The sequence below is a fragment of the Tachysurus vachellii genome, chromosome 15 (genome assembly GCF_030014155.1).
Source record: "Tachysurus vachellii isolate PV-2020 chromosome 15, HZAU_Pvac_v1, whole genome shotgun sequence".
Classification (NCBI taxonomy): Eukaryota; Metazoa; Chordata; class Actinopteri; order Siluriformes; family Bagridae; genus Tachysurus; species Tachysurus vachellii.
In genome coordinates, this window is record NC_083474.1 from 725,564 (window position 1) to 735,563 (window position 10,000).

Genomic DNA, 10,000 nt, shown 5'->3' on the forward strand with positions numbered 1-10,000 from the left:
GCTTGACTCGGACTTTCTAAATGTTCAGGACAAGCGGATCTTTACTCGGATCTTCAGGACAAGTTCCGAGTTGTTAATACACGGAAGCTTTAGTGCGCGCGCTGCGAACAGAACTGAAATAGAATTCAGCGACGCATCGCCAAGATTTCGCGACACACGACAAGCTGAATGCGACTCAAATTCTGATCATTTTATGTTCGAGGTCTGGAGAGAAACTCAGAGAGTTCAAAGGTGAAGGATGGAGCGAGTGTGATTTGGGTCGTTAGACGCGCTCGCGCTTGCTAAAAAACACAAATCTCTTACCGTGAGCCCTGCTGCACACACACACACAAAAGGAGAACGATTTCAGAAAATCAGGGATGTTGAGGATATCGTGAAGGGTCCAGCGTTGAGTTTTTGCCCCATGCGTCCACGTGAGTCAAGAAAACGTTCCAGATTTTTGTTCGGGAACAAAACATAAACGAAACAAAACAAAACAAAACAACTTCAGCTCCAGCGCATGAAGAATGCAAACTTTTTCCGTCCTTTCTTTATCGTTCTGTTATTAACCTCTCGTTTGTTCTGCCTGCTCGACAAAAAGACTTCTCCGTGACGTGATGCTTGCGGTGTCTTGTTAAAAGCGCATCCTCGCTCCTGTCTCGTCTCGTCCTGCAGCGTGCTGTCCGGTCCGGGGGGAGAGGGAAGGAGGGAGGGAAGGAGGGAGGGAAAGGGAGCGAAGGAGGGGTGGATGATGAGCACTAAGGCGGAGGGAGGGACACAGTTAGGGTTAAAGGAGGGAGGACGGTCTCACGCGGGCGCAATTCGGAACTTGGGAACGAAGTGCGCAGAGGCGAGCGCGCGCGCAGGTGTGTGTGTTTGGGGTTTGTGGGGGTGTGGGGCTGTGGGTCACAGCCAGGTCGGACCCTCAGGTCGGAACCGCAACTTTCTACACAATGTTATTGTATATCTGCTTAGCAACACGATATCCGGTCTCAGTACATCAGTGTGCGCACCACGGTGCGTGTTTTGCCCTAACAGTAGGATCCTCAACTCTCATAATAACGATCTCATAATCTCAAACTCCAGTTCAACTTATTAAACTTTATTATTATAAAAAAACTATTAATGTGCAAACCGTGTCGCCTGATGGTTCACTCAGAACCAAATAGATAAGATGCAGCAGTTTGGTAAAGAAAACAGAATCTACACCTGCTGCGAAACACACACACACACACACACAATGCACAGAAAACTGTGTGTGTGTGTGTGTGTGTGTGTGAGGGAGCGTTAGTTGATAGTTGTGCACGTGGCTTTTGTCACCATTAGAACAACAGTCGCCACTAAGGCGCGCTTTTTTTTTTTTTACCGTACATTATAATTTTTATATTAGATGTATTTAAAACTGGACACAAACTTTTCAGCAGTCTAAAGTGATTGTCAGGAAGACGGCACCTAGTTCAGTAATCATTAGCACGATGTTGCATCTTGTACCAAATGAAACGTTTATTCCAGTGATGTTGGAATCCTGTGTAAAACACTTCACGCGCTCAGCACGTCTTTGCTAACTGACGGAGATGAATCACTTTGTCTAGCTGTTATCTGCGGCATTGGACTCGACCGTTCAGATAATGTCCATTGTTTGTGAAATCTCGGGGCAGGAACGGAGGAAGGACGGGGGGGAAAAATCCCGAGCGAACGCGAGAGATTCCCATGCACCGGCGTTCCTTGAGAACTCCATAGAGCTTCCGGTCCGCCGCGCATCGACTTCCTGCCACTCCTGGACTCGTCCATTACTGGAAGTCTTTTTCATTTAGCCATAAATCGCCAGGGCTCGAGCCACGAGCGCTTCTATTTTCTTCCTGTCAGGGTGAGGGATTGTGTTTTATGAGCCATTGTGTATTAAATACGAGGTGGAACCTGGGAAAGTGATTGGTTCAGCTTGAGTCTGTGCATTTTATTATATAATAATAATAATAATAATAATAATAATAATAATAATAATAATAACAACAATAATAATAATAATAATTATTATTATTGTTGTTATTATTATTATTATTATTATTATTATTATTATTATTATTATTTCATGTTGTTAAAAGGACGAAGAGAATCCAAAGATATCCCGGTGCCCCATGTGCCTTTTGCTCCAGCTGGGGTAACACATGGGGTAAAACACACGCGTTTGTCTGTAGATGGCGATGTGAGCCGAATATAGAAGAGCATTTCTTTAGACAAAGTTATCCATTTGACACGTTAACGCCGGGCGCAGAAATCCCCGGAGATACTCCACCAGGCTGGGAGGTTTAATTTGTTAAATTCGTGGATGTTTATACTCGAGCTGAGAGTCTTTATTATTTCTCTGCGTCGGGAACGCGCGTCAGTCAGGCGCGCACGCGCAGTCTCCAGACGGCCGCTTATTACTTTCCACCAACGCGAAATTCCTACGCACACATTAAGGCCGTCAAATTTGCTTCACCAACCACGAGAGATTTATTCATTCATTCATTCATTCATTTATTTATTTATGTATTACTCATAGGGAAAACGGCTCGCTCCTAAACAATAAAACTGAACTCAATCCCACTTTATTATGAATTTATTCACTCGCTATAGTAGTAATGAGAGTGTTTTGTTTGTACTTGTTACTGAGTGCTTTATTCACAATAAACTGTTGCTGCATGGAAATTGGTATAAGACTGCTGTTTGGCACGTGCGGAGAATGTGGTGCACATCACGCAATTCTTCGATACTGCACGTGACTATAAAAGTCTTCGTTCCATTTTTGGTTTATTTGGAGATTGTGCGCTCTCTCTCTCTCTCTCTCTCTCTCTCTCTCTCTCTCTCTCTCTCTCTCTCTCTCTCTCTCTCTCTGTCTCTCTCCTGTCTCCTCGACTCCCCTGAGCTGCATTTAATGGAAACACTGTGTTCGAGGCGCATTCCAGCATATCCTAACAGGGGAAATGGGAGTTGGGGAATTCAGAAGGGGTCTATAGGAGAGAGAGAGAGAGAGAGAGAGAGAGAGAGAGAGAGAGAGAACCCGCATTCGTGCACCCGAATCATGAACTCTAGCTGGACATACCACCCGCGGGCGCGAGCTGAAAAGCTGCGTTAAAACTGTGGAGCAGCGCGCAGTGAATAAGATGCAGCACCAGGAGCGAACTTCAGACACTCCTGAGGTTTCCAGCACAGCTCTCAGTAACGTTCACAAACGTGACTTTCGAGCTGTCCTTAAGTTTTTTATTTCATGCTATGTGCATTTCCGTGTGGAGAAGGAAGCAGCTGCGACTTACTATAAATGTGAATAATCCATGTGCGTTGTGCGTTTTTGCTAAACACGTTTATGTGCAAGTTAAAGTCGCACTAGTGTAGAGCACTGAATAAACCACAGTATATGCTGTGGTTATTATAACTCCAGTTTGTAGGCTGCAAGTGTACGTGTGTGTGTTGGGGGGTGGGGTGGGGGGTGGGGGGTTGGTTGTTATAAAATAAATAAGAAGTGTAAAGTTCTTCTCTGGCACGACTATTACTATTAAACCCGAAGAGAGGAAATGAAAGTGGAAAAATGTAAATAACTTTTTTTCTCTTTCCCTTGACTGCGAAAGTGCGCCTGTAGAGTGCGTGTTAATGTGTAGGTCGGCGAGAGAGAGAGAAAGAGTGAGAGTGAGTGAGTGAGAGAGAGACAGAGAGAGAGAGACAGAGAGACAGAGAGAGAGAGACAGAGAGACAGAGAGAGAGAGACAGAGAGAGAGAGAGGCCCTCCTTTCCCCGCTGCTGCCCCCCACGCAGTAAAATTACAGCTTTATGCGCGTTCCCGCTCCTTCACTGCGCGCGCCCCCGCCACCATCTGCGTTTATCCTCTCACCCCTAAAAAATATTCTACAAATCATCTCATGCTCAAGTTTATAAACTAATTACGTTCCAAATAAAAAAAAAACATAAAAACATCCTAAAATGACTAAAAACAAACTAACTTGAGAAAAATATTCTAAACTTTTTTTTTACATTTATTTTTTATTGTCTATATGTTATATAAAGTACAATCTTTATATCTAAAACTAAAAATGACTGCAAATTTGCTTAATCTAACAAAGTTAAATAACTAAAAAAAGGAAAAAATATCCTACATAGTGGCATTATGGAAACTAAATAACGTTCTACAGTCGTTAATGTTAAATGTGCACATCATGGAAAGAGTTCATGCCTTGTACAGTGTTATAGTTTGGATTTTAGTACAAATTACACTTAACTTGAAAGGCTTTTCCATTACTGTTCTGTTTATTTTAGAGTACTAGAGAAAGGGACAGAGACAAAAAAAACATATTCTCCAAATTCAATTAAATCTTCAACCAAAATGGCATCACACCATGCAATATTGTAAAAATTCACTAAAAAGTCAGGTTCTAGATTATGATTAATGGCTGAACTTCTTTGTTTATGACTGTTTATACCTTTTCATTGTGTTATTCTGCAAAATCGATCCAAACACATTATTAGGAAGTTCAATGTTCAACTTCATTGAGTCACAGAGTCACTTCATGGCTGTTATGATTTCTGTATTTTTTTTTTAAACACATAGAAAGAGAGGAGTGAAAGAGAGAGATTGTGCGTGCCGTCCACTGTGACGTTAATTGCTTTGACAGCGGGAGCACTGCGATGTGACTTGTGCACTCTGAATGAAACACGGCGCAACAGCCCTCCGGCACAATGAGCCATTCAACCCTCAGACAAGACTGCTGAAGAAGGGGTGGAGGAGTGGAAGGGTGGTGCAAGGGGTGCTTACAAAAACATAGGTGCTCAAAAATCTTCACTCTGGTTGAAAAGTCTGTTCTGGATCTATATCACACATATCATACATCAGTGTAAATACTGTTCAAGATCCAGACATTTGTTTTATACCTAAGAGCTGCTGATGCAGCTGTAAAGACCATCCTGTGATCATCCCTGGACTTCACAACCCGATCATCCTGAACATCCTGCACACTACAGTGTAATGAGTTAAAATCCTGCTATCTGGTAAAACCCCATAGAAGGTTCTGAGCCTGGTTCCTCTCCAGGTTCTGTAGAAGGATAATGTTGATTGTGTAAAGTGCTGTACAAATCCAATAAAAATTTAACATGGCCCAAATAATTACACTGAGAACTTGTGTGTGAGTGTTTCTTGTGTCTGACAGACTGTCCCAAACAATTTCCAGTATCTTATTTGATTAGTCACTTATACAATTTAAACGCTTTAGACACTTTATTTATTTAACTACGTACAAACAAGTTTATTTATAATTCACTCACATTTATACAAAATATATGATACTTGTGTGATTCTGGTTACATGTTAAAATGTATGTATCCTACAAGAGATTCGATTCTAATCATATAATCAGCGATGAGTTACTGCGATTTTTAACTCACTTTTTTATTTGCAGAAAATCTCATTTCATATTTATGATTTGAATCATAAATCAAATCTATAAATGAACCCTAACGAGACTAGCTATTGTATTACTTTTATTACTATTAGGATAAAAAAATATGTTGGTGTGTAAAAGACCGAGGTGTCAGTGGATGTCTATGGAAGCCAAGGGTAACGGTACAGCCAGAGATAACGCTAGACTTCCCTCATGGACAACTCAGACACACAGGCCACACTATGTGCAGGGCCGCAGGGTGCGATAAAAGCCCACACTGGTGTCAGAGGTAACGTTTTGAAAGCATAAATTAGGCGAACTGGAGAGGAAAAGGAGGGGATGAGTCTCCAAAAACACCACGGGACACACTGGAAACTTCAACAAGTCATCTCTACTTACAGAGCGTCTACTTTTACCTCTCACTGACTCTCATCCTGTGTGTGTGTGCGTGTGTATGAGTGTGTGTGTGAGAGTGTGCGTGTGTGTGTGTGTGTGTGTGCGTTCGTGCGAGTGCTTGTGTGTGTGTGTGAGAGAGGGGGTGGGGTGGTAATTATCCCGTGTTGTTGGACCCTGTAGTGAGAACAATTTGCTTCTTAAACATCCTTGATATCATCTTTAACATGGCGTTTGTGGACCACGGGACAGAGTTCGATTAAAACCCACTTCAGATCTGGAGTGTTGATCTACAACAAGCTCGCGTTCGGTCACTTTTCTTCCAATTGGAAACCGGACCTCTTTAAAGTAGCCTCATTACATCCAGAGCTTGACCCCTCCTCTCCTCCTCTCTCCTCCTCTCTCCTCCTCTCTTCTCTTCTCTCCATCCGGTGACTCTTTCAGACCAGTTAATGAAATTCCTCTGGAGCAGCACGAGTCATTAGAGCCCTCGCTATGTGTTTAATAATCACGCGTACACTAAAAGTCTGGGGTGCAGTAAAGTGCGTGTGTGTGTGCGTGTGTGTGTGTGTGTGTGTGTATGTGTGTGTGTAGTCCCAGACACATGGAGCATAGATTACTTGTGCAGCCTGACGTGATATCAAAGAAGAAAATATAATCAAAGGAGATAAAACAAAATACAAATAAAAAAATAAAAATATAAAAATAAAGAAAACGATTAAAAAACTTAACAAAAATATAATAAAATTCTTTATAGAAATTTATTCATGATTTGCCTTTTTTTGTAAATGTTTTTGTTGAAAAAATAGAGATATTGTTGAATATGTTATTAATTAATTTGCTCCCCAAATCCAATGAAGTCTAAATACAGATTTTGTGTAAATTAATTTAATTCCTAGTATTTTATTCGCACAGTATTAAAATAGAACTCTTTATTTATTTATTTATTTATTTATTTATTTATTTATTTATTTTGCAAAGTCCTTCTACGTTCTTTCCTTCATTTTCAGGTCACACAACATCTGCTGGAAGAAAACAGAGAAATTGAAAACAGAATTAAATGTAAGATTAGAGATGATTTAAATCAGAGCTCGTTACTGCCACGACGTGCTTTGATATTTTCCTCGGACGCGATGACGACACCGAGTCGTAAATCTCTTCACCAATTTCCTCTGTACAGGTCGGTGTTCTTTCATTCCGTTTTTTGGCATGAGTGGTTTTTAACGGAGCTCTTTATTAACCCCCTCCAGCTCCGTTCGCTAAGTTCATCTGCAGAGCTTTTAAGAAGGAAACGGACACCCGAGTGTAATTGCAAACAGCGTTAACCCGAACGCAGGGTTTCAAAGGCGCACAAGAAAGAAGACAAACTAATTAAGCTGCTGAACAGAGAGTCTGCGCCACTCCGGTTTAGGGGCTTCGCTGCTTTTCACCGGCTTCAAAGGGGTCCTGAGTTACTACGGTTTATATTTACCCGGCTTTAACAAGGCACGGGGGAAGCACACACACACACACACACACACACACACACACACACACACACAGACTCACACAAACACACACACAGACACACACACACACACACACACACACACACACACACACACACACACAGACTCACACAAACACACACACACACACACACACACACACACACACACACACACACACACACACAGACTCACACAAACACACACACACACACACACACACACACACACACACACACACACACACACAGACTCACACAAACACACACACAGACACACACACACACACACACACACAGACTCACACAAACACACACACACACACACACACACAAACACACACACACACACACACACACACACACACACACACACACACAGACACACACACACACACACACACACACACACACACACACACACAGACTCACACAAACACACACACACACACACACACACACACACACACACACACACACAGACTCACACAAACACACACACAGACACACACACACACACACACACACACACACACAGACTCACACAAACACACACACACACACACACACACACAGACTCACACAAACACACACACAGACACACACACACACACACACACACACACACACACACACACAGACTCACACAAACACACACACAGACACACACACACACACACACACTCACACACAGACTCACACACACACACACACACACACACACACACACAGACTCACACAAACACCCACACACACACACACACTCACACACAGACTCACACACACACACACACACACACACACACACTCACACACAGACACACACACACACACACACACACACTCACACACAGACTCACACACACACACAGACACACACACACAGACTCAGACACACACACACTCACACACAGACACACACACAGACTCAGACACACACAGAATCACACACAGACTCAGACACACACATACACACAGACACACACACACAGACACACACAGAATCAGACACACACACACAGACTCAGACACACATACACACACACACACACACACACACACACACACACACACACACACACACACTATGTGTTTCTTAACCTGTAATTGGTCAGAAAGGTGATTAGTTTTCTATATCAGCAGCTCTGACAGAGTTACTGCTCTACATCACATCACAATGCACGTTTCAACATTTATTAAATTATTAATATATAAAGAGGGAGTCTCCAGTACCAGCTCTTTGTAAAGACACGTTTTTCTTTATCACGCGACACACACAGTGTTTGTCTGATAACAACTTCAAGAGCAAAAATAAAGAGAAGCTGAAGGTTTAATGAACTGAAGCGTTTCTACAACACTAAATGTACAAACATGTAATGGGAACACAGCTAGAACTTCAAGATTATTATTATTATTATTATTCATTCATTCATTTATTCATTCATCTTCTACCGCTTATCCAAACTACCTCGGGTCACGGGGAGCCTGTGCCTATCTCAGGCGTCATCGGGCATCAAGGCAGGATACACCCCGGACTGCCCATCACAGGGCACACACACTCTCATTCATTCACACAATCACACACTACGGACAATTTTCCAGAGATGCCAATCAACCTACCATGCATGTCTTTGGACCGGGGGAGGAAACCGGAGTACCCGGAGGAAACCCCCGAGGCACAGGGAGAACATGCAAACTCCACACACACAAGGCGGAGGCGGGAATTGTACCCCCAACCCTGGAGGTGTGAGGCGTACGTGTTAACCACTAAGCCACCGTGACCCCCTATTATTATTATTATTATTATTATTATTATTATTATTATTATTATTAGTCCACATTACCACTGATGATTATTTTACCGACTGCACAACAACAGTGCTTTATTCCTTACACTCTGAACCTAACAAAGCACTAGTGCAGTATTTATGTGTATTATAGACTTTTTGTGTATCACTGCAACTTTAGACCTTTTTTCCCTACACACATAAGATATTTGTACTCTTAGATATTAATGTGTGTGTGTGAGTGTGTGTGTGTGTGTGAGCTGGGAGTTGATTGACTTGTCAGACATGGACGTCAATAGTGCAGGTTTATTCAATTCCAGCCCAATCATGGAGGTGTCACGGCGTTTTGGGCTGCAGCTCCGGCTCTGCCCATGATAAATCTGATTTTATGAGTCTCACTTATAGCTTTTATGGCCCAGTGTTAGAGAGGCTAATTCAGAGATCAATCACGTGTGAGTGTGTGTTTGTATGTGTGTGTGTGTGAGAGTGAGAGAAGTGAAGAGCAGCTCTCCACTGGTGCTCTCAGGTAAAGGTGGATCGATGCGTATCAGGAGGTCGGCTTGATTTAATGCTACTGGACTATGACCAGATTGTCTTTCCATTTCTCTCTTTCCATCATCCCCCCCTCCTTTCTCTCTCTCTTTCTCTCTATACCTCTCCTTCCATACAGCTATATCACTCTAATACTTCAGCACTTCTCCTGCTCTCAATTTCTCAATCCATCTTGTTTCTTTCTCCTCTCGTCTCTCGTCTGCTTTTTTAAAAAGAAACTGACTCGAGGAACTTTCATCCGTCGTCTGATGCTAATTTGTCAAGGCTCTGAGAGAATGTTTTAGTTCACACACACACACACACACACACACACACACACACACACACACACACACACACACACACACACACACATTCATACACACACACACAGTGCGTGACCTCTGTCTGAGACGGTA

The 10,000-nt window shown here is 42.5% G+C and overlaps 1 protein-coding gene across 9 annotated transcripts in view; it reads right to left on the reverse strand.

Annotated features, from left to right (window-relative positions):
- mecom (MDS1 and EVI1 complex locus) overlaps window positions 1–10,000 on the reverse strand; it is a 126,698-nt gene that overhangs the window by 25,795 nt on the left and 90,903 nt on the right. The window contains exon 1 of one of the 9 annotated variants that reach the window (XM_060888258.1): window positions 304–684. The exons of the other annotated variants lie outside the window; for them this stretch is intronic. The gene's annotated coding sequence lies outside the window, so the exon portion shown is untranslated. Of the gene's footprint in view, window positions 1–303; window positions 685–10,000 lie in introns of those variants that run through there. 9 annotated transcript variants of the gene reach the window in all.